Raw genomic sequence first — 25,951 nt, 5'->3', positions numbered from 1 at the left:
GTGACAGTGAGGGTTTTAATACATATAGAAGCTGTCCATAGTAGGGTAATAAGTTTGAAACTGACACTGAGTATGTGCAAGAATTTGGCTTTCTCTGAAAAGTTGTATACATATTGACCTCTGGGTACAATGCGGGTCTCCTATACATCTTTAGTTGATTGTTAATGTGAATTAGGCTACCCATGAAGTGTATGGCATAGTGTCAATATTGCACATAACACATGCATTCTTCACCAAAGGGAGTTTCTATCAGTGATGGCATTAATGATTCTTCATATTATTCTGAGCTATTTTGTGCTTACTTTCAGGTCTTTGCAGTGTATAAAGTAATATCTACAGGAGAAAAGTGGATGATGTCATCAGTGATGTTATCAAAAATGTTATTTGAGATATCATGAGTGATGTCATAAATGATGTCATAGAACATGTCATGAGTGATGTAATATGTGAGGTCATAAGCCCAGAGGAAACCGACCCCCAAACCCCAAAGGCGCCAACCACACGATGTGCACAGCCTTTCGTCACTTGGAGTGGGCTTGGCCCTAGAGCCTAGCTTACACCCGGGCCCTGCATCCAACTCGCAGCAGGCAACCACTGAGGGGCAGCCAACTCCACACCACATGCAGCCTTTGGTCATGTGCGGGGTCAGGTTACCCTTGCAGCCATGCCCTGCATCCAACCCCCCCCCCCCAGGTTACACACCCAATGCTGTGGAAGGCCTTTGACAGTACACAGTAGGGGGATAGCCATAGGGCTTTGCCTGTTGCCAGACCTGTGGTCAACTCCCAGCAGGCTGTCAACCACATGCAGCCTTTGGTGTGTGCAGCATAGGGTTGGACTTTGGGCCCGTGTACCCCATTCCCTTGAACCAATACATATATTAAGGGGAGAGGGCATACACCCATCTCCCAAACACTTAGTTGGCTCTGGGGAACATATCCTTTGGGGCAAAATACAATTAAACAAAGAATGATGACTTGCAGCCTGCTCCCAGACTGTTAATAGGCCCCAGGGACCACATCCCCCAGGGCCAAACACAATAAAAAAGGGAAGGGGGTCAAGCAGCCCTACCTCTCCAAACCTTCTTGGGCTCCAGAGACACCATCCCCGGGGCCAAAATTTAAGGAGACTGGGGCATGCAGCCCACCTCACCAAGCCTTATAGGCCCTGGGGATCCCACCTCTGGACAAAGTTTAATAAAAAAAGGAAGGAGAGGCATGTGGGGAGGGGGCTTATGCTGATGAACGCCTGAGTGAACATTTTCCTGGACTTGATGGAGATTCACTTGAAAATCTTTCAAAGCAGGCAGAGCACATGGAAACAGGAGGATGAGACGGCAGTGATTTGGTGATTCATTGAGAGCGAGGAGTCGAGGATCAAGCCAAGGTTGCATGTGTGAACTGTGGGTGTGGGAGGGGTTTCCAAGCACTGCGGGCCTCCAGGAGTAGCCCCAGGTGAAGGTGCTGGTGCCCAAAATGAGGACTTTGGTTTTCTGGGAGATGAGATTGAGGCAGCTGTCGTTCATCCATGTGGCAAGAGCCTTCATCACATTGTGAAAGTTGCTCAAAGCGGCTGCAGGTTTGTCAGTGAGGGAGAGAATCAGCTGGGTGTTGTCGGAATAGGAGAATATGTTGAGCCTGTGTTTCTGATGATGGCTGCTAGTGGGGCTATGTAAATTTTGAAGAGGGTGGGGCTCAGCAAGGAGCCCTGAGGAACTTCACAGCTGATCTCTATAGGGTCTAAGGAGAACAGTGAGAGATTGACTCACTCGGCTTGGCCAGTGAATAAGGAGAGGATCAACTCTAAGGCTTTTCCATGGATGCTGGCATTGTGGAGTCTTATGAAGAGGTTGTAGTGAGAGACAGTGTTGAAGGTGGAGAGAGATCCAGGAGGATGAGGGCTGCAGTCCTGCCTTGTTTGAGGAGAGTGCAGATGTTATCTGTTGTGGTAAGGAGTGCAGTCTTGGTGCTATGGTTGCTTCTGAAGCCTTATTGGGAGAGGTCGAGGGTGTGGTATGTTTTGATGAATTCAGTGTGTGGGGCATTGATGGCCTTCTCTATGACTTTGGCCATGAAAGGGAGTAGTGAGATGGGTCTGTAATTCCTGAGGTCCGTTGGGTCAGCTGAGAATTTTTTCAGCAGGGGGTTGATCTCTGTGTGTTCCAGGGCTCAGGGAAGGTGGTGGACTTGAACAAGTAGTTGATAGTGTGGCAGAGTCCTGGGGAAATTGTGATGCCGGCTCAGTTGAAAATGTGGTGTTGGGCAAGTGTGCAAGGGGGCTCCAGAGTAGATGATTTTCATGATCCTTAGGTTGTCGTCAGTGGGGAGGGTGTTCCAGTTGAGCAGGGTCAGCTGGGATGTGGAGCATTATGGCTTTCCCAGAATGCTGATTGCCAGAGGGGAGGCAGTATGTTGGAGCAGTCGGAGATCATTGGTGCAGGTTGCGTTCCGAGGCATTGCCGTCCGTGGAGGTTGGTGGTGGGGTTTTACGGAGAGAGGTGGCGTGTTGGTCTTTGGAGACTTTGTTCCAGCTTCTATGTGGGTAGCTATCGGTGTGGTGGTGTTCGGTGGGTTTGGGGACAGAGAAGTGGATACAGTAATTGTCAGTTCAATGTAGTTCAGAGGTGTGGAGATGTAGTTGCTTGCAGAGAAGATGGGGGTCAAATGTTTGACCTGCTGAGTGGGATGAGGGGGTGATAAGTTGTTTGAGTCAGATGGTGGCTCTCTAGTAGAAATGAGGTGTTGTGGTCGCTGAAGTTGTCCAGGTGGAAATTGACTTCACTCAGGAAGATGTAGTCCATTGAAGCAAGAGTGTGGTGTAGGATGGATTCACTAAAGGGAGGACAGGGTCCGGGAGAACAGTAGATGAGGGTGCTGTGGAGCGTGAAGTTTGGGTTGGTCCGGACCTTGAAGTGGAGGTGCTCCATTTCAGTGAGTAGTCGGCAGACCTAGTTTTGAGGCACAGGGTGTTTTTGTGTACAGTGGCGATGCATACTCCCAGTCAGTTGACATGGTCCTTGTGGACAATTATGTAACTGTAGGGAATGGAGGTAGAGCTGGAGGTGTCTCGGGATGAGGTGGGGTTCATTCAGATTTCAGTGAAGAAGGTAACATTGGGGGAGATGGAGTCAAGCAAGTCCCAGATCTCCACAGCATTTTTGTTGAGGGTGCGTATATTGAGCAGGATGCAGCTGAGGTAGTTGAGTCTAGTTCTTGGGGGCCGAGTGGTTGGTGGGTCTGATGTGCAGAGGCAGGAGAAGGACGGGCCTTGGGCATTATTTGACGACCAAAGGTGGCAGGTGGTGGTTCATCCAGTGTTGAGGGCATTGAGGATGCTGGTGTTGCTGCAGTGAAAGCCATTGGGACCATGATCACTGGTTCTGGGTGCAGTCTATGTGCAGACGGTTTGCCTTTGGTGCACCTTCAGCGTGCCCTCTGTGCAGCGGTCGCCACTAAGTAGTGGTAAGGAGATGTGAGCGGCTGGTGAGTTGGGAGGCTGGAAGTGGTGCTGGATGGGGACGGGCCACAGGGACAGAACAATGGTAGGGGTGGGATTAAAAGAGGCACAGAATAAGGGGAAAAGAGAAATAGAGAAGAAAAATGTAAAATGAAAAAGGCTAGAAAAGTAGATCAAGAGATGAGAAGGAACAGGAAAGAAGAGACAGAATCACCACTGAAACACCAGGGATGAGGCACAGATGGGATCCTGCAAGTGGAGGAGGCTTAGAACTCAATACCTGGAGAGTAGAGGGGCAACAGCTACCAGGTGGAGGTGCAACAGAAGCTGACAAAAAGGTCAACAAGGTTGTTACTGCACTGTGCAATGGCGGCCATTATAGTAGTGGTAGGAAGGTGGGTGGGAATGGTCAGCTGGGACAGAGCTGTTACAAGGGCAGAATATGAGATGAGAAGGAACTGTTCTTTTACTCAATCAATTAAAGCACTTGAATGCACCATTTCCAGCTGGATGATGTATAAAGGTATTCAGGCGTTTGACACAAGTCCATTTTAGGTAACTCCTCCGCTACAACCACTTTCAGTTAGGGTCCATTATCTCTCAAAAGCTTCTTTGGTTAACCTTCTCTAAAAAATCTAGGGTCCAAATATTTTACCACAGTCTCTGCATCTTCATTCTGTGCAATGCTGAGTTTTACCCACCTCCTTAAATAACCTATCAAGGCAATTATTTATTTACTTTTCCCCCATACAGTTTGGGCTGGACACACAAATTCCTATGTCAACATCTCCCAAACCATTTTTTGCACATTCCATTTGAATCAAAGCTGGACTCAGAGTCTGCAAACACTTGCCCCAACTTCCTACTTCTCTCTCCATGTCAAGATCCATGTCAAGTTCCGTACTTGGACAAAAGACTTCACTCTCCTTTTCATTCTCACTATACCAAAATGCCCTTCATGACATGGTTTCAAAACTTTTTTCTTCAAACTCTGTGTGGGCACAATCCTCAACCCTCATAACAAAGTCTGACTCCACTCCCAGCTTTTACCACATCAGGACAACTCTCCCTGTCCACCCATCCCTCCTGGACACATTTTTTCACCTTTCCCAGTACAACGTGCTTCTCATAGGATTCTCTCTATTCCTTTTACCCAATAGAGTCCAAAATCATGTGCATAAGTAACCTCACAGTCATCCCACTTACTCCACGGCAACTCTTGGAAAGGTGAAGTTATATGAATTAAACAGTCATTCCCTTTATTCTGCACACCAGGTATACACCTTATCTAATTATTAAAATCCTGCAACCTCATTGAAAACCTTATAGTTCTCGCTGATGCCTTAAGAAACCCCCATTAGAGAGCAAGTTAACTAATGGTTTATGACCTGTCATCCAATCAAATGCAGTACCCAATACAAAATACCTGACATGCTCCATGCTCCATACACAAGATACTGTTTCCATTTCAATGACAGAATACGTTTGTTCTGCAGGCATAAGGTTAATAGAAACAAATCCAATTATGCGCTCTCCTCCTTGCTCATCCTTTTGCGTTAGTACCACACCCCAACTCCTCTTGCTAGCATCTACTGTAATAATGCAATTTATTGCTGGGTCAAACCCATGACTAGGTACAAATTGGCAAATATCCTCTTTAATGTTCTGAAATTACCTCAAAATTGCTCTGAGTTTTCAACAATTGTCTCAACATACACATCTTCCCTGCAAAATTGTTAACAAACAAACTTGGAGTAATACTCTCGAGAATGAGCATAGCTCAGTCTTGATTTCTGGTGATAGGGCTTCCCTTATGATCTCCACCAATTCTTTTTTAGGCAAAACTCTTTCCCCACCAAAACAATGCCCCAAATATGTGACTTAGGGGCTCATTACGATAGCGTAACGATCGCCACCGCTGGGCCAGCGGTGGCGATTGTTCTGCCATCGTCATGGGATTTACCCCCACCACATTATGATGGCTGTGGGTATCACGGCGGATGGAAAGTCCATTTGCCGCTTTTCCACCGGTTGCAATTGTTACGATTGCCTGCCAGGCGAAGCTGGCCCACTAAAATTGCGGCAGTGCCTAGCAGGTACCGCCCACCATATTGGTATGTGGGTGTTGCAGGTGCCTTTACATGGTGGCGATGCCGCCATGGAAAGGATTGTAACCTAAGCTAACTGGAATAGACCACTAATAATTGTATACTTGAAAGTATCCAGTAGCTACTATTTAAAGTTTAATTAAGAAAAAGAGCCATTGGAAAAATTCATAGGCTCTTGTGATTAATTTCACAGTTTTTCTAGGTTATTCCGTAAATGCAACAACATTCAATTCATTTCAAACATTAAGGACAACACAAACCGATGACATTTTTCAACATAGGAAATACAAAAACAATTAACAAATATGAAACAGTATTTGTAAATGTGTATAATACATTGATAAGTTGTGTGTAATCAAAGGACAATTACAAAAACACAAAAAGGGTACATAAAGCACCAGTACATAAATCAAAAACAGCATCATGGTGCAGTAGCAAGTCACAGCTTACTACCATTGTTCACACTCCTGCCTATATGCACAGCTCTGGGTACCCCATGAATTTGGTTGATAGTTGTTTATGGAAGGAATTAATTAAGCCTTCTCCTAAGCCAATAGGGTTTGCTTTTCCCTTTTGCCATTGAAAGGCTGGCAGTGATTTGCTTTGGGAGCCCGTTGCGGGCCCCCTCTGTGAGAGGGTGCATGGGGGGATGCCCATGGTGCCCTCCTCCATTTCCATGCACAAGGTGGCAGGCACCGCGCGGTGCCTAACATGTTGTGCATGGAAATGCACAACGTGGCAATTTGTTTTTGCGGCAGGTGCTGCAGCCAGCAGCACCTGCTGCAGGGTTAAATTTCCAGATGCGACCGCTGCGGTGAAGTCCGCCTGCCATCCTAATGAGCCTTTTAGTCTTTACCAAATTTTCACTTTGCCTATTCTGCCTATTCTGCAGTCAATTCTTTAGATTTCAACTCCCTCACAACTTTTCTAAATCTTTCATCATGCTCCCTCCTGCTTCTACCCATTATTAAAATATGGTCCTGAAAATACAGAACTCCATCAATACATCCTAAGTTCTCACCCATCAATTCCTGAAAAACAGATGCAACAGAAGTCATTTCAAAAGGCATTCTGATAAATTAAAAACATCCATTTGATATAATGAAAGCTTTTCTCTTTCTGATCTTTTCAAGCAATGGTACTTTGTGGTGTGCCGATGAACGATCAGCCGTCGATAACCCCTTTATGTTTTTTTGTCTTGGACAGGAACTCATTGATATTTGGTAATGGATATTTGATCTCATTTTGCCATTAGATTTTCTGGTTACTACCACTGTAGACATCCTGAAGATTTGATGTGTTCGATTATTCCATCCTCCTCCAGTCTTATCAATTCATTTTCCATTTCACTTCTGAGCACAAAAGGCACATTCCTCACATAGAATGCACATGAAATGCATTTCCCTTCAGTACAATTCTGAGCTTGAATCCTCTGAGCATTCCTATTTTTCCTGAGAACATTTCCAGGAATTCCTTACATATAGTCTCACCTACATCATCAGCTCATCCATCAATAACACGTGTTTCTTGCTATTAGGGTTCAATATAATGTCCAAACATCTTTGGTCAATCCACCATAGCTCGCACAGTCCATATTCCGCAACATACACATTTCCATTTACATTCAGCCCTTTAAACTTCAAAGATGCCTCCCTATACACCACAATATGTACAGCCTACCCCATAAAGCTCTCCCTTGATGTATATCGGAATTCTTCCCAATTGCAACCTCTAATTTTTCTATCCATAGGTCTTGATTAACATTGTGGTAGGGTGACCTCGAATCTGTCACCAAAACACTAAGATATTTGCCACAACTATTTGACACTTAAGTTTGTTTGTTACATGTGACCACATCTAAAATGGCATCCCTCACTATTAAAATACACTTGTCTGCCCCAGATCTAGATCAGAACGGTACCTGTCTCCTCATCCTACTCGACCTCTCACCAGCCTTTCACAGGGTCAACCACGAGAACTTACTCGATCTTCTGAATATCAGAATGGGTCTATTAGGGACAGTACTCAAGTGGTGTACCTCCTCTCTTCATAACCGGACTCAGAAATTCAAGATTAACAACACTATGTCCTCACCAGTCCCAGTAACACTAGGTTTCCCACAAGGATCCTCCCTATCCCCAACATTGTTCAATCTAGTTATAGAACTACATACCGCACTGCTGCAAGCATCTAATGTGCAATTTCAAATGTACATAGACGGCTCCCAAATCTACCTTAAAATACAATCCCCTGAAGACATCAAACTACTCAACACAATGCTTAGGAACACACAGACTTGGTTGGCCGAGAATCATCTCAAACTTCTAAAAACAGAATTCCTCCTAATAGCACCTCCCCTCAAAATCCCCATCACTCAGGCTTGGCTTAAACACCTAACTACACTCAACGTCCAACCTACCATTGTGGATTCACCGAAATCTTTAGGCATAACCCTCAACTCCAATCTCAATATGCAACATCATATCAGCAATGCAACAAAGGGAGCTAATTTCCAAATCAAAACTTTGAGGAAGCTGAAACTCTTACTCCAGGCCAATGACTTCAAGACCGCAGTCCAAGCCCTAGTTATCCCTCCGGTAGATTATGGAAGTGTCGCCCTCTGTGGCCACCCCATATCGACAAACGCACCACTAAGAACCTCTATCAATGCTGCAGCGAGACTTATCACTGGATCATAAAAAACGCTCACACATCTCTCCTGACTTAAAATCCACGGCTTTGAGATTCATTCTCGTTGTAGCGTACACCGGCTGTCCGTGTCGCCGTGCCCATGAGACTGCAGTAAGGACGTGTTATTCAAGCCACGCCTGCCCTCCTCTTGACTTATCCAAGTGGACTGTCTGTTGTTATATATAAAGGGTGAATTCCTTGTATTGGGGTTAGAGAGTGATTCCTGCCCCTACCCCCCACCCTTGTGTGGGCGGGTATGTCTGCTGGCCGCCGGCATCTGCCCTAGACATCACGAGGACCTGATGAATAGAGTACCCATTGTCCTGATGAAGCCTACATCATCTGGCTGAAACGCGACCGCGACTGCGTCGACACCTTTTACTTCAATTGGAGTCCCTTGCTACCATCAAATAATTTGTTTGATTTTTGTCTTGGCACCAACACAAATATAGTCTGGGTTGATTTAGTAACCCCCAGGTGCTTTTCTTTTGGGACTACCATTGGTTTGTGCTCTCATTATAAATTGAGTTGAGGCACTGATCCGAATTAGGATATATATATATATTTTGTTTATATATATCTTGTGTTTGGGGTACATAGGTACTTGATATTGTAAATGTGATATATATTTGTATATATGTATATGTGATATTTTGTAGATAGATTGTCGGTCATTGTGCTTCCCTTGATGCCAGCTCATATGTGTTGATGAATTTATATATGTTATTCTTTCATGTTTAATTTCTGTTTCACAAGAGAATTAATTGTTTCTTGTTTGAGAATTAAATTTGGATCAATCCCTTCGGTACCCTTTGTTGCTACTTTTTCATCCTAGGATGTCCCCTGCTCAGGTATGGGAGGGTTAAGTGGGCAGAACCCCTGACCATTTTTTTGCTAAAATCCTTGGATTGGCTGCCATACGCAGCTAGAATACACCTGAAAATCGCGTGCATGACACACTAGGCTATACACCACAACTTGCCCAGTTACCTCGCGCAGAAATTGACAATTTCAGGTGGCTCAAGAGCCACAAGAAGAGCTGAAAATCTTCTTTTGAAACCACAAAGATTACAGAAGAAGAAAACTTATAAACACTCCTTTTCAGGGATGGCACCCAGGATCTGGAATGCCCTCCCCCCAGAAAACAGACATATCTCTTCCACAGCATCCTTCAAAAAAGAAGTAAAATCGATCCTCTTTGCTAAATTCACATGAATATAGGCTGAGGAAATCTCGAGACTTGTTATTTTTCGTTTTACTACATTGTCTGGCCTGACCACCTATGAACCTTTGTTACCTTGCATTGCTCTCTATTGATAACCTTCTACTCCTCTTTGCACAAAACGCCTTATTAATTATTCTTTTGTCTTTTTATCCCATATGTGTGTAAAACGCTCTGATATCTGTAAGGATCTTGTTCGCGCTCTATAAAACGTTCAAAATAAAAATAAAATAAATGCCCAAAATTCCATGAAAACAGAAACCAATACATCGAGGCGCGCGGCTCGGAGATCCAATATGGCCGCATTCTAAGGAGCTCCGCGATGACGAGCGGCGCTCGTACAAGAAGGGCTGATTTCACGGTGGCGGTTCCTGATAATAATGGCTGATTTCGTCGTCTGAACCCTCCCACCATCTCTAACCATATTTTCGCTTTCAAATGCAGCTTGAATGAGTTACACGCTGTTTTGTCTCCTCTTGAATTGCGGCCACCATTTTGCTTTCGTTTTCCCTACGCAGCTCTTTTTTTTTGCTGCTATCTTTGTGCTCTAATCACATGGCTCATTGTTTTTTGGATAAAACTTGTATTGGACTTCTTCTTTCTTCGTTGGTTTTGTTATGCTGGGCTTTAACTTGCTGAATACGCCTCTGCTTTGAAGCTTGCTGTTTACCTCAAGTACACATCTTGACTGGGGATTCCGACTTCTTCTGAGCCATGACTTTTTGTTCATCTATTTGATTATCTGGTGGCTGGATATCTTTATTGTTTGGCACTCCATTTCATTGACTTTATAACGTCATTTTTTCTACTTATTTTGGCTTCTTATTCTGACAACTCCTGCTTCCATTTTCAGTCAGCCTATGATTCAATTGCTTGCTCCTCTTCATTAACTTAATTTCTGTCACTTTTGCTTGGTGCTGCTGTTACCTGGCTGCTGTTGTGCCTTCCTTTCTGCTCCTTTGGGCTTAGACTTTCAAAATGGAGCCCTCACACACCACTAAAGGTCACAGCAATGCTTCTAGCATGCGTAAAGACCCTGCAACTGGTAAGCATCTTTAAAAGGATCCTCCATCTCCGTCAAAATCTTAGCTTCCTGTTACATTGGAGGATATTATGGAAGAACTACTCCTTATTTGTCCATTCATGATGGATACAACTATGACTCTTCAGAGGCTAGACGATAAATGGTCTAGTTTGGATATGAGACTGACAAACGTGGAGCAAAGAGTGAGCGATGCTCAGGATGTTGTGGCCAAGGTTGCCAGCCTTACCAAGGAGGTTGATCAACTTAAGAAAATCTCAGAAGATTTGGAAAACCGCAATCAACGCAATAACCTTTGCATTTAGGGTATTCCGGGGGGCTCTGAAGTGTCTGATATTATTCAATTTATGAAGACTCAAGTCATTCCTATTACTGGTATTCCTAAGCACTTGGATGTTAATATTCAAAGAGTTCATCACTTGGTCCAAAGAACTCATCTTCTACTTCTAAACCCAGAGGTATTATTGCCTATTTCCTCCTATATTAGGACCTCATGACAATTCTTCATTCTGCCAAACAGTATAAGCAATTACTCTGGTCTGGTCATAAAGTGTTCCTCACTCAGGATGTTTCCTAAGCAATTGCTGCTCGACGGAAAGAATTCCTAGATTTGAGACCGGAGCTTCATTCAATGAATGCCCAATACGGTCTAATTCACCATTGTTTCTTCAAAGTGATATAAGCAACGGACCTTCAGCTTCGACGATCCTGCTGACCTTCGGAAATTCATCCACACTCACAAGGGAGAACTCATGGAACTCAGCAAACCTTAGTTCTTCTCTATCCTTGTTTGTTGTTCAGTATTGTTAATATATTTCTCTTTTTATTTTTTCTCTTAATGTAATAATTTTCTGCTCTTTCTTCTTGTTATAGGTCTCGTTCTTGCAGTTTTGTTGCATATTTCCCCTCCTTGTGCTACCCTGATGTTTGTATTGTACAACCCATCTCGATGCCATTCCTTCCTAATTATTTGGTAAGTCCCCTTCATTTTTCTTATTTGTCTTATTTGGTTGCATCTAGTCTTTGGACTTCTACTCTGGACTTCTTTCTTTCATCATAACTATTGTGACCTTATTGCTATTTCTGTCTCCTGCTCATGCGGTTATCTGGTTTTCGCCGTCCCCCTCCTACTCAAATGTCTTCTATGACTGAAGCTATCTGGCTTTCTGTCATCTTTTCTTTGTTTTCATTTTTAGGGGATTTTTCTCCTCACTTTTTCTTCTCTTCTATATTTATACTCTTCCTTTTTCCTTTCTTTGTCCTTTCTTTTTCCTCTCTAGCTTTCCTTTTTCTTATCATTCTCCTATCCTTCTTTCAGGCAACCTTTTTCCTATTCAGCTTGCTCTTCACTTTTTACCCTTTTTTCATTCTTCTGCTGACTTTTTATTTTTTTCTCAATTCATTCTTCTTCCATTCCTTTTTACTCCTTTTTTATGGTGGTTATGGGGTTCATTGTCTTACTAGATACTTTTTATTTGATTGCTCTTCTTTCCTTTCTACTTTTCTGTATCCTTTGTACAACTCCTCTACTCTTTCTTTATACTTTAATGTATATCTTTCTTCCACTCTTTTCACTTAAGCATTGTTTATCCTTTTTTTGCACTTTTCTTATGACAAATCTAAGCATTATTTCTTGGAACGAGTGTGTTTCCACCTTGCTAAATTGAAATGTCATATTGCTTTGGTACAAGAATCACACCTCAGGTTACAAGATTTGCCTTCCTTACGTAAACAATGGGTGGGTGAAATTTTCTGCCCCCCAGCTGAGAGTAATAAGAATGGTGTGGTTATTCTATTTCATAAATCATTGTCTGTTTAATTGCAAAATGAATCTAAAGACTCTAATGGTAGATGGCTTATGTTAGATGTCACAATCAACAACTCTCCTTTTTCTTTTTGTAATGTATATGGCCCTATTGGTATTGATTCAACCTTCTGGTCTGAGTTTTCCATTCTTTTCTCATCACATGCTACTGACAATTTGATAGTAGGTGGTGATTGCAACCAACTCATGGATCCCTTTTTGTATCGTAAATCTCAAGCCAAATATGTCCATAATAAGATGCAGAAATCCTTTCATAAAGCAATTACTACAAGAGGTTTAGTTGATGCATGGAGAACTACTCATCCAGATGTTCTAGAAAATTCCTTTTTTTCTCCCGCCCATAGATCCCATTCCCGGATAGATTATATTTTTCTCACCCAACATACCCTACAATTCATGAATAATATAGAGATTGGCTCTATTCTTATCTCTGACCATGCCCCCATCATTTTAGACATAGACTATCCCTCTCCTGTGTCTACATCTAGGCGTTGGCGCTTTAATAATTCTCTTCTTTTAGATTCTCAATTCTTGGAAAAGGTCTTACTCTTTGCTCAATAATTCTTTCTCCATAATATCTCCTCTGTCTCTCAATTTCACTTAATTCGGGATGCCTTTGAGGCCTCCGCCAGAGGCTTTATTATTTACTTTGTATCTCATAAAAAGAAAAAGGCTTTCTCGGATTCCACTTCACTCCTTAAAGAAATTAAAATGTCATAACATCAATATTTCTCTGCTAATTGTCCGGATACATTATCCAAACTTATTAAAGCAAAAATGCAGTACAACAAGCACTCCATAGATTTGGCCTGCAACAACCTTCTTAAATTCAATGCAAAAATGTATGGTGGGCGGAATAAAGCGGGTAGATCTCACGCCAATTTCCGCAAAATTAAAAAGCCAAAAACTAAAAATGCTGCTATTAGGGAGGCTTCTGGATTTTGGATCACTCATATTCTAAAATTATTGATTGCTTTACTGATTTCTATTCCTCTTTTTACACCCCAGAATCTTCTCCGTCTCCTGACCTTATTGATTCTTATTTTCAACAGATTCCTAAATCTCCTGAAAATCAAGTTGATCTTTCTTCCTTGAATTCCCCCATCTCTGAACAAGAAATTATTGATGGTATTTCTATTTTGCCCAAGGATAAAACCCCAGGTCCGGATGGTTTCTCCGTTCAATTCTTTCTCCAATTGAAATCCCTTCTGACTCCTCAACTTCCCTCTATAATTAATCATTTTCTTAACACCGGTACAGCTCTTGGTACTTTTACTCAGGCTATGCTTTGCCTAATACCTAAAAAAGATAAGGATCCGTCCCTTTGCAAAAATTATAGGCCCATCTCTTTGATTAACACAGATTGCAAAATCTACGCAAAATTACTTGTCATTTGTATTAATAAAGTTATCCCTGATCTTGTTAATATATACCAATCCAGATTTGTTAAAGGTCGTTCCATTACTGATAATTCAAGTACCTTTCTTAATATCCTCCATCTGGCCTCTAAATTAGATTCTCCTTTAGCTGCCATAACACAAGATGTTGAGAAAGCGTTTGATAAGGTCAATTGGAAATTTGTCTTTGGCGCGCTTAAATGGCATGGTTTTGGCCCCCCTATCCTCCAATACATTCAACTCCTTTACTCAGCTCCTACTACTTCTGTTTCGGTAAATGGCCGTCAGTCCAATTATTTCCTTCTTCTCAGAGGGACTAGACAGGGTTGTCCCCTCTCCCCCCTTCTTTTTGTCCTTGCATTGGAACCCTTCTTAGAATCAATCAGACAATCCCCCCGCTATTCTGGATTTCGTTTTAAGTCACCGATATTAAATTTACTGCTTATGCAGACGATATCCTTTTGTACATCTCTTACCCATCTATTTCCTTGCCAGCCTTTTTTCACTTTTACAGGAATATATGTTGTCTCTGGCTATAAACTCAATGTAGATAAATCTGAGATCCTACATCTCAATAAATTCTGCCTTCCTTCTATGTTCTCTACTACAGGTTTTGAGTGGAATTCTAAAAATATCAAATGTCTGGGTATTCTTTATGCTAAGACCATGAAGGAAACCATTAAAATTAATCTTGCTGACATCCTTAGGAAATTGTCTGCTCTGACTGATGTCTGGTCTCCTCTTTTCCTCTCATGGTGGGGTAGATTAGCTACCATCAAGATGATGCTCCTTCCTATTAATAATTTTTATTCCTCCATGCTTCCTATTTCTCTTCCTACCTCCTTTTTCCATATTATCAATAGTTCTCTCTCCAAATTTCTTTGGAACAGTCGTAAACCTAGGATCTCTTTGTATCGTCTTCAGTCTTCTAAAGAATTGGGTGGTGTCAATTTTCCTAATATTCGCCGTTTCCACTCTGCTTTCCAAATTTGGACTTCTTTATCCGAAACCTCGGATCCTCCTTTGACTACATGGAGCTCGTTGGAACAAGCTCAGTATTCTCCTTTCTCTTTTCTCTCTGCTATTTATTTGTCCCGGCCACCTCAACGTTTCTTGTATCCCATTTTTAACCACTCCAAAGCTATCTCCACCTCTCTGCTGCACTCTCACTTACCTTCTATTGATCCCTTTTTACGCATCCCAATTTGGTATCATAAGCACGTCAAGAATAATAGACTGTCTTTGTTTTGGAAAGAGTGGATTGATAAAGGTATTATTACACCTCATCATTTAATGAAGGATGCTTCTATCATGTCTTATTCAGATCTCCAAGCCTGTTACAACGTTTTTTCTCTTCATGCCCCTCATTACCCTCTACTCCTAGACCCCCTCACTCGCCTTTCTCTTCAGGAACCTCTCACGACCACACCTGTCCAATCTTTTTCTTCCTCTATTGATTTCTTTACACAATTTAAAGCTGCTACCATTTATAAATTACTTTCCCACCCCCTCCAGTTTAAGACCAAATCCAAATTAGAGCTTGTATGGGAAAATGATCTGGCCCTCACAATCCCCGTAAGCACTTGGGATAAACTTTGGACAAAAATTCATACCTCCTCACGTTCTGCTAGTACTACGCAGACCTTATACTATTTTTACAATAGACTTTTCTCACCCCTTGTGATTTGTATCAATTTAGATCACTAGATTCCCTGAAGTGCTGGTATTGTCCCCATACTAATAGCGGTTTCCTTCATATGATTTTCTTTTGCCCTCGAGTTAAAGTTTTTTTGTCTCTAGTTTGGTCAAACTTGAATGATATTTTATCTACTAATGTTATTTTTGATATATCACATGTTTTTTGGGTAGTTGTTCATCTGTTTGGAATGTGCATGTTATGGTGGGTAAATTCATCGACTTATTTTTTGCCATTACTCTTCAAAATATTACTTCCAACTGGAAAGACACTTCAAGAATCTCCTTCCAAGCCTGGTGGAATTTACTCTGCCATCATCACAGACTTGATCGTGCTTTCGCTAATTCTACTGCCTTGTTGATCAAATAGGACTTGTTATCGTTGCCTTTAACTTCTTTTCTTTCTAGGTCAAGCAGTTAATGTTTTTCATGTATATTTCTTACTGGTTTTTGTATTCTCAGTATAGTTCTATTGTTACTTTTCTTCTTTTTCCTTTTTTATCAGACACTTTCTTTTCTTCTTTCTCCTCTCTTCTCCTCCTTTCTCTTCTTTCCTCTCTCTTCTCTTTTTATTTGTTTTTTTTCTAAAAATGTAAAAAAGCATTTGTTTTTGTATACGTTTTATTTTTAGCTGAGGTGTGATTCTTTTTTAGGATTTTACCTTGTTGTTAATTTTTTTATTTTTTTAATCAAGAATTGGCACCTCTCACCATATAACTTGTATTGATGTTTTACTTTGTTTATTACTCCAATAAAGCTTTCTAAACTATAGAAACCAATACATCAGGGAGAACGAACCCCAAAAAATGAGGCAATGTCTTGATTTGTATATCCGTAGAATTCTTTCTTTTATTAGCCATTTCATATAATAGGCACTCAAACACAGCCAACGTGTTTTGTCCCACGAAAAAGGGCTGTTAAAAAAAAATAGCAAAGACAAACATATTACATGTACTTCACGAATAAGTTAGCACACTTATTTACAATATCAAAAATTGTATTAAAAGCACAATCCAATATATATCCATTGACAAATGACATATGATCAAACATCGAAAAAATGTAGTATAAAACTTGACAAATAACAATCTATATACAAATACTGTACAATAGACTTCGACTAATTAATGTCATAAGACAATTTTGTAAATACACCAAAACAAATGTATGATAAACAAAGAAGTAAGAAACAACAAAAACTGATAAAGTGTTCTATCTCCCCGTCATCACCCACACTAAGTTGCATAGTTTTCCTAATCGACTATTTACAAACAGTATTAAATAATTATTCCCCTATTCAGACTTGGACAAGTAGCTTAAGAAATACCCACTGGAATATAAATACATGACAACGTTTAACTATTTCCTATTGCAAGCCCATGTCACTTACAAAAAGCTTAATTCATTCAAAAACACAGGAATCCTAGCACAATTTCGAAAAGATTCCTTCAATTACAGTTTGGACAATTAGTTTAAGATTTATTCACCAAGATAAAGATACACAACCATATAACTGTTTCCTAATGCACGACCATGTCACTTACCAAAGCGTAAGTCATTCGAAAATACGGGAATCCTAGTCCAATTTGGAAAAAAATGTATCTTTCAAAAAGACAGTTCATCTGTACAGAAAAGAATGCAAAAATCATTGACAACAATCAAAGAAAATCTACTTCAGTTTCCTCATTTCTTGAGATCCAGAACATAAGGTGCAATTTACCAGCAATTTACATCAAAGAAAGGTGGTCCGAAAAAGGAAGACTTCTTATGTGTCTTAGGCCAAAGTCTGTCTTGCAGATGTCAGTGTAGGTCAGGGCCGTGTTCTCCAATGTTTAGGATATGAAACTCAGTTTGGACAAAGACACCGACAGTGGAATTTCTGCGTAAAAAGACAATTTCACATACAAATATGCTTCTAATTTGGCAAGTAGTTAGAAGTTGAAAACAATTTCAAGCAATGAGATGTACGGTCAACACCAAAATACAAAACAATCACCAATATTAATATTAGGAGAGTGACAATATATAACTTGTTAAGACGGCATGGGTAACAATCATAACCGGCCAAAACGGACCGAAAACTTAAAATATTCATTACACATAGCATGGAACACAACAAATATCTGCCAAAATTTTCAATAAGCCAACATCTATGGTAAAAGAACATATTGAGGCCAGAACGAAAAAGATGACATAAACCTCAACATACACCTTTCAGTTTGTATTACTTTATTCGATAAAAAGTTTATCATAAAAGTAAGTACAATTTCATTTATAAAATATTAAAAATACTAAGTAAAAATATACAGTTAAAAGACCATAAGACATAAAATGCAGTGAAAGTCCATAATCAACCAGATTAATTAGTCGTTGTTTACTAGCTCATTTTCAGCTGGATAAGTTTTGAACGAATCTGCCAGGCTCTTCCCAAGTACTTTGCTAATCCACATATGACCATCATAGAAGTTGTCTCTGTTCTCAAAATCCGAAGGGCCATCATGCAATGTCTCACTCCTAGTTCACTGCATACAGGTTTCAGCCATTTCTTTCTGGCTCCCCTATATGCGCTACAAGCAAAGAGGAAGTGTGCTAGGGACTCGGTGGGATTGGTACATCCTGGGCAAGAAGTTTGGTGGTACACAGAAGATTTCCAGCATTTGGTAAATTCGTTCAGCGGAATTGTCCCATACCTCAGTTTTAGGTAGAGGGTTCTATCACTAGGTGTTTTAATGAAGTCTAAAAAGGGTTCCAGCTTCTTCTCCGGTTTATGTTCTAGAAACTGGTCAGTTAAAGTGCCCCACCTAGTGTCTTTTAGATCCTTGCCTTGCACCCAGCCCCAGTAGATTTTCTTAACCGCTTCTTTTGGGGGGGGGGGAGACTGGGATAGCCACACTTCGCTCAGCCCTAGATTGTTAACCAACTACTTCAGTTTGTTCAGCCATACGATTTTCTTTGATCCGTTCAAATTAATTAGTTCATCAAGTACTGCAGCATAGCTTGCCAACTTTGGTGTCCTTCTTAGACGCACCCAGTACAATAATGGGCGAAGGTAAACTATGTCTTTAATGGATCGCCGCCCCATGTCGTGTAGGAGTGGTTTTAAAGGGGTAGACAGTGGGAGGCCAACTAGATATCTTAGAAACTTGTTCTCTGCTTTTACTCGGTCTGCAGTCTTGTCAAAACCCCATAGTTCAGACCCATATAGTGCGGGGGCCAGAGCCTTCCCATCGTAGACAGCTAAAGCGGGGACACAGCATTCTAGTCAATGGTGGCCAAAGTACCAGACATGTTGGAGTCAGTAATCTACTCTTTAAGTTTTCAATAGATGCAGGATATGCAAATAATGAAGAACATAAGCATACACATATTAAACCAAGGCTATCAACACTTGAATAGATGTACAGAACCAACACAAGATTATCAGAATGTTTCATAGGACCCATTTACGCTTTCAAAGAGAGCCAAAACGTCAGCCATCATGGAATGGGTTTAAAACCACTGAGTTATAGTCATCCCATTTTAGAGACCAGATGTAACAGAGACCCCATTCAAAGTAAAAAATCTGAAAAGAAAGCCAATCAGCCAAATGCAAATGAAAACTGTACTTTAGAGAAATAAATACGAAGATAGAATTTATCATATCACTGCTCCTTTGATGAGCATCACTTGTAGATGTAACCTACTCTCACATCATTCTAGTCTATGGTAGCCAAAATATTGGCCATTTCAGAGAGGCATTTAGGCTGAAGTCTGTTCAATAATCTACTCTATGAGCTGTCAATGAATGGAGGATATGCAAAAAGATGAGAACGTAAGCATACAAATATTGGCTGTCAACTTTACTCAAATGGAGGGAACTTTATGTCAGTAAAAACTATGTAGACTATAATAGCATGGCAAACCATCTTATGCACAGAGGGCATCTCAGACGTACTGAGAATATCATGGCACTAAGGCTACAGTTAACAATAAGGCATGCCATACCTTACCGGTCGAATACAGCTCAGACCGCCGTAAGTTCAGGCCCACTCGGCAGTGTTGAAACCTGAAAAGCATCTGAACAAAAATGTAAATATTTGTATTGGACGAACAGAAGATTAGAGAGTCAAAACGTCTGCCATCTTGGAACAACTCTAGAACCATTGAATGATAATCGGCCCATAAAAGAGACCTATTATGAAAGAGAGCCCAAACAGAGCAACAAAATAAGAAAAGAATACAAATCAGCCTAATATTTACAAAATCTAATATTTAGAGAAAAGAATAGGAAGATGGTGTTCATCATATCAATGCTCCTTTGTAAGCATCACTTGTGGCTTTAACCTACTCACACAGCTTGCCCCTTTATGGACTATTTTGTTTTTGGACGTTACTTTGTGGGACATTACTCTGGACATTGGTTGGGAAGAGGGAGGGGGGGCAGTTGTATGTTTAGTTTATATTGTAAGGGGAATAAACATTTGTATAGTTTTACATTAGGATGTAAATCTTTTTTGGGGGTGTTACTGTTATACTTTGCATTGCTGCTTTTGCCACAGACAGTTTTTAACACCTGCTGATAGTGTACCTCTCTCCTCCTAGTCTCTGCAGTATGCAACTATATTAACACCCAAGGACTCGGAAGAGGGAGGTGACTTTCCATTGCATATGGATTGCAGTTGAACAATCAGCCACAGGTCTCTTACCTGATTAGATGAAGCAAGGGCTGTCAGGTTTTCCAAGGTGCCCTGGTGGTGATACTAGTAGCATGCTAGCCCACTAACAGTGAAGGCATCAGAAGCGAGGTCCCACTCCATCCTAGGAAAACTCAAACTAAAGGATAAGGACTATTCATGCAGGGAACTAACTAAATTGATATACAAAATAGTTAATGCCAATATTATATGCAAGCTTTAAAAAATGGAGACAGTCATCATACTAGACTACTAGTACACAAGAAGAGAGACTATAGAGAAAATATGATAAGAAATGCTAAATTGAACTAATCATACCAATGGTGAGCAAGGAAAAGATACCAAATTAAGTCTACTCAAACTATGAAATGGACAAGGGTAATCTTTATTGCAATACAGTGCCTGAATGATGATGCTGGCAATGATGTTCCACTAAAAATATTGAACACTTATTTTATGCGTGGGTGGATAAGTAATAAATATGGCCCTTGTGAGCTATACCTAGAGCTGAAGATCCTCATCCCACAATGAGCTTTCACCACATCCATGCCACCAAGTGTGTTATCAATTAATTTTGTAAATGATTAAGTCACACTGAAATAAATCACACAACCCTGGGAAAATAGGTTAGGGTTCCTATGAATGGATGAGAAGGGGGATTTGGGGAAAGGTTTGACAAAGACAAACACTACACAAGTACAACCTTCATCTTGGTAATGAGCAGCCAACCATTGTACATCTGTTATGGGAGGAAAAGGAAACAAAGGAATGATGAGTACATGTAAACCAAACCAAATTGTCCATCTGCCCCATAGAGACACAAGATACATTATATATTTAAATATTCGGTGTTACCGAGCTTTGAAAGATAGCAAATATATTACACATTAAATTATCTGTAGGAGTCAAGTGAACAACACTCACAGTTCTAATGACTACTAAAAGAAGAAATTGATACTATATTGCCAAATTGGGAGTTGCATCTGCATTCCTCTTGGACTGTCCGTCAATTTTGGGTGCCTGGCAGATGCGGTCCGTTAAAGTACTCATGGGTGTTTTGTTGGTTTTAAAGTTTGCGCAGTGTAAGAGGGGCTGTGAATTGAAAAACTGAAATTATATTGTAGAACTAGGAGAAGGAAAGAAGTTAAACTTCATATGGAGTCTACCATGAAGATTCAGAGGCAGCGCAAGAGAGAAGAGAAGAATAGTCCTTTTTGCACTCATTCATTTATGCATGGTGTATGAACAATTCAGTGATGAAAATTTACAACAAACAAAAATCTAAAACAAGTGGCTGGGCAGATCAAACAGCACATGCATAATGTGGTGATCATGACTAAATGCCTGTCTCCAGTTACCTTCAATAACAAGCCCCCACTGAACCACCGCTTAGCTTCAAATTTGAGCCAGACAGGACTGAGCACACACACACCCAACAACATTGCAATTTCCCAATCAAGTACAATCAATGCACCACTGTCACCACTCACCACTACTACACAGAGTTGGGTAGGCCTGTTTAGGCCACTTTAAAGTTAAAAACTTCCTTCATCTGGTGACAGTTTATGAAGTAGTCACACCTACGCTTGACTCGACTGTGTCCCTACTCAAATGCAATAGATAGACCTGTAGTACAATTTTGTTATTGCACAACAAAAGAATCATTGAGTAATTTTTTATGTAGACTAGATTTGTGTTTGCGTTATTGATTCTAAAGGGACTGGTCAGGTCTAACTCTTTGAGGAGTATAAAGCAGAAAGCAAATAAACAAAGCAGTGTGGAGTAGACCAAGTGAAGAAATCTTGCTATCTCTCAAAGGGAAAGAAAAAAAATATCACCATCATGGGAAAAATGATCAGCCATTGGTAAGCTACCAACATTGTACATTATCAGAAACACATTTAGACACAATAGTTAGGTATAAACAAGCACTGGCTGCCTTCCCATTAGACACCTCAACACACTACAAAACAACATTCACTCAACGTGTAATGCATGCCATGTACATGTTCTTCTAATTCAAGCATGGCCACTATGATTGTAGTAAAGTGCAGATTCATTCTTCACGAAGCAGAGATGGACCAGTCTAAACCAAATTATGTGGGCAGTCCGGCTAGGGTAATATTAATCTAGGAAAGGCCCAGGGTTGGAGGCAGGCACACATTTGTTTGTATCACTCCATCCAATGTCCTTGAGGTAAATAGGTGGAAGCAGACTTCTTCACTGCAACACCAATCAGGCAATATACTGTGTCTAAGAGTAAGACGGTGGGGATGAAATAGGCAACCAGACACAAACAAATAAAATACAGTAATGTTCCCTTAGCTATATATATATATATTTTTTAGCATCAAAGAAAGAAAGCAGAGCAGCGATCGAGACTGAGAAAGACAGTTCTAGGGTTGTTGGCCCAGGCCTAGTAATCAGGGAAGTAGAGCTCATACTCAAACTAGTGTGGCTCCCCCAGAAGTAGCTAGAAATTAGTGTAGACCGTGCACACCTCAAATGATATTGCTTAAGCCTGTGTTCAATGGAGTTAGTTGATCTGTGTGCTGCCCCCCTCTTTGTGTTTACCTTCAACACAAATACAAGCAAAATGGGGCCAGTAGCCAACTTGCTACCTAGACAAAGGTGCAAACTACTTTTAAGATTTACTGATGTTTAACATAAATTTACCAAAAAGTGAATTCACAATTGACAAAATAACATCAGCTCACTGCATTTAGGGACTGTCATCCCTTTGTCAGAGGCACATCTGTAAAAACCCAAAAATCCAATTTAACATGTACAGTGGTAGATCCATACCCCACATTACATTTGCAATTCAGTTCTTGACCAATATCAACCCTTAATCATGCCCTTCAAGGTCTGCTTAAATCTCTCTACCTGACCGTTGCTTTGGGGGTGGTAAGGAGTGGTGAACTTGTATGTGACACCACACTCCTGGCCACAGGGATGTCATATACTAATATATGAAGTTGCTGCCCCTGTCGGAAACACTTCTCTGGGGAACGCCGTGTGGGACAAGATCCCCATTAACGCCCGGCTCACCACTGGTACCGTCATTGTCCTGACAGCGGCCCCTAGGGAAGCTCAACCAACATTGAGACAATTAACGGGTTTAAGTCCCATTGTAGGCCACCATAAATGTGGCATTTGTTTATGCTGTGAACTTACCGTGGAAGGTTCACTTTTCCAAAACAAAGGAATCTCATGGAAACACGACTCATTTAGCAACTGTGAGTAAAAATACGTCATCTATGGAGTATTATGTCTATGTGGGCTCCTGTACATTAGAAAAACTAATCAGGAAATCCGCCAAAGAATTTCCCAACACAAATCGAGAATCAAGAATAAAGTGGAAACGGCGCCACTTGTGAACCATTGGACCAGATTAAAACACCAAATATGTGACCTCAAATGGACAGTCATCTCCAAAGTTGAAAAAGACCCACGTGGAGGTGATTTGGATCTAAAGCTGTCCAAAAGGGAGGCACTCTTGATCGTTAAGTTTGACACGGCTGTGTCAGGTCTTAACGAATTATCAGAGATCTATAAATTATAGACATTCCTTGCTTTTCAGAATGTCCCACAGATATTCAGTTCTGACCTGTTCGCATGCTCCAGAATGCTTTTGCCACAGATGTTGTTTTGTCCTGTAAACGTAGCTCCTGTGCCAGCTTCCTACACATCGCCTTCCCACCCTTTTTGACAAAATTGTCCCCCATTCGACTGCTCTCTCCCAGTCCCATACCCATATGTGTGCTACATTGCACCGTTTCTTAAACTTGCCTAGAGCTTGCACACCAGCCTGCACTCTCTTCCATGCAAAATGAGTGTCTCTACCCGTGCCAACACTGTATTGTACTACATGTCCCAGCATCCCTTTTTTTATGTAGGACACCGAGGCTCCACTTTATTCCATAAATTGCTTTCATTCCCGTCGGATTAATTTGTATAACCAATTGGCATGTTCATTTCCAATGCCATTGCGGACTACAGCACCTCGTTTTCACTTTTTTTGTACCGATTGCGGGTTAGACCTCCCCCGCGACGCCGTCCAGACTACGTTACCCAGAACTAGCTGCGCCTGCGAATGCGCAGTGTGTACAGTGCTCCCGGTGCTGATTTACTATGGGACATGGCTGCTTCTCCGGTGTTGCCATCAGTAAGTTTTTGTTTACCTCACAGCCCCGACCCTTCCTATATGATTGATGAGGTATTTGTGCCCAGACATACGCTCCTGAGACCATGCTAAATCTGCGTTGTATTCATTTCTCCATAGTGTGGTGCCCCGGTTCCAACTAATTCGACAAAGGTTGATTTACTGCTTTACAACTGCTCCACCTCGCGCCGCCATGCGAGGACTTTAACTGTAAAACTACGCCGTGCTCACACTCTTCGGGCAATTTTAAAGCCCTTGGCGCACCTTGCTGGAATTTTCCACGTTGTTTGTAAGAAATCAGGCCAATGACAGTTTGTTTCTTGCATTAGGTCCCCCATTTTCCCTCCACTCCAGCGAGCTGAGGACATGATACCAGCAAGCAGAGGACACAGTGCACTCACCCTGAGGTAAAGCCACCTGTCATGGTGTCCATCCACCCTTTTATGTTTGGATACCAGGGTTTTGAAAGGATGCATTGCTGATAAATCCCCTCTTTCTCTTTCCTTTTTCCTCCTCCTAACTTTTCCAGGAGTCTACCTCTGTGAACATGACCTATTGGCTAAGGATAGACTGGTAAGCTGGAGTTTTGCCTAGGTGTAGTAGCGCTCGTACGTTTTCTTGGTTTATAGACACTAGACATATGTTTTTTTCTGTTTCCTTTTACAGAGCTGATTGGCCCTGAAGAGAATCCTGAGAGCAATAGGGATTCGAAAGACGTAGGCCGTTTGGTCTGCTGGTTGCGTCTTGGTGATTATTTGTTTTGCATCTTGATTTGCGCCTTTACACTTGAATTTTGATGATTACGCTCAAAATCTTATGAACCAACTGAATTGTTTATAGTGTATTGTTTAGAACATTAGGGAATGCTCTTTATTTTTGTAGCAGATGTAGTACTTCACCAACTGGTGTATTGCCCCTCCAGGTTGTGTGGGGTACCTAGTTTGAATGTTTGAATGTAAGCTGTTTGATTATGATATGTTTGAAGAGTTCTGAGTGATGATATGCATGAGGTTTAATTCCACTTTTGTGTCCTGATTTTCATTGTTGTCATACAATATCGTTTTGAACTGCCGCATTAATCTATAAATTGTGTACAATCAAAATATTTCAGAATAAACAGTATTGAACTGTGGTCTTTACATTGGTTATTAACTTTTGTTTTGAAATTGAGTATCAGTTTTGGCATTTCTCTTCTGTTGTTTAGTCATTGTCCTGAGAGGCATTGCTTCCGGTTACATGGCGGCATGGTCCTTCAAGACCAGGATGTACCTGTTGCCCATGCCTGTCTTGGATCCAATGGCCCCACAATGTCCATCCCTACCCTTTCAAAGGGTGTTCCAACAACTGGGAATGGTTGGAGAGGAGCTTTGACATTCCTCCCCCTCTTACCACTTGCCTGGCAAGTTTGGCAAGGCCGGCAATGTACATCTGATTGCCTTCACATTTGGGGCCAGAAGAAGTGGGTGACAAGCCTGTCAAAGGTCTTGTCCTGCCCCAAATGTCCTGCCAAAGGCATATCATGAGCCAGGCCCAGTAGGAAGATCCCAAAATGCTGGGGTACCACTAGCACACAGGTTGACCCAGGCTCAGCGACCTTAGGCTCTCTACACAGATCATTCTCCCAGTAGATCCAATGTGATCCAGACTGATCACCAGTCACCTGGGCTGCAGCCTGTC

Source organism: Lissotriton vulgaris, chromosome 3_1, assembly GCF_964263255.1.
Source record: "Lissotriton vulgaris chromosome 3_1, aLisVul1.2, whole genome shotgun sequence".
In the NCBI taxonomy this organism is placed as follows: domain Eukaryota; kingdom Metazoa; phylum Chordata; class Amphibia; order Caudata; family Salamandridae; genus Lissotriton; species Lissotriton vulgaris.
This window is presented reverse-complemented; position numbering follows the sequence as displayed.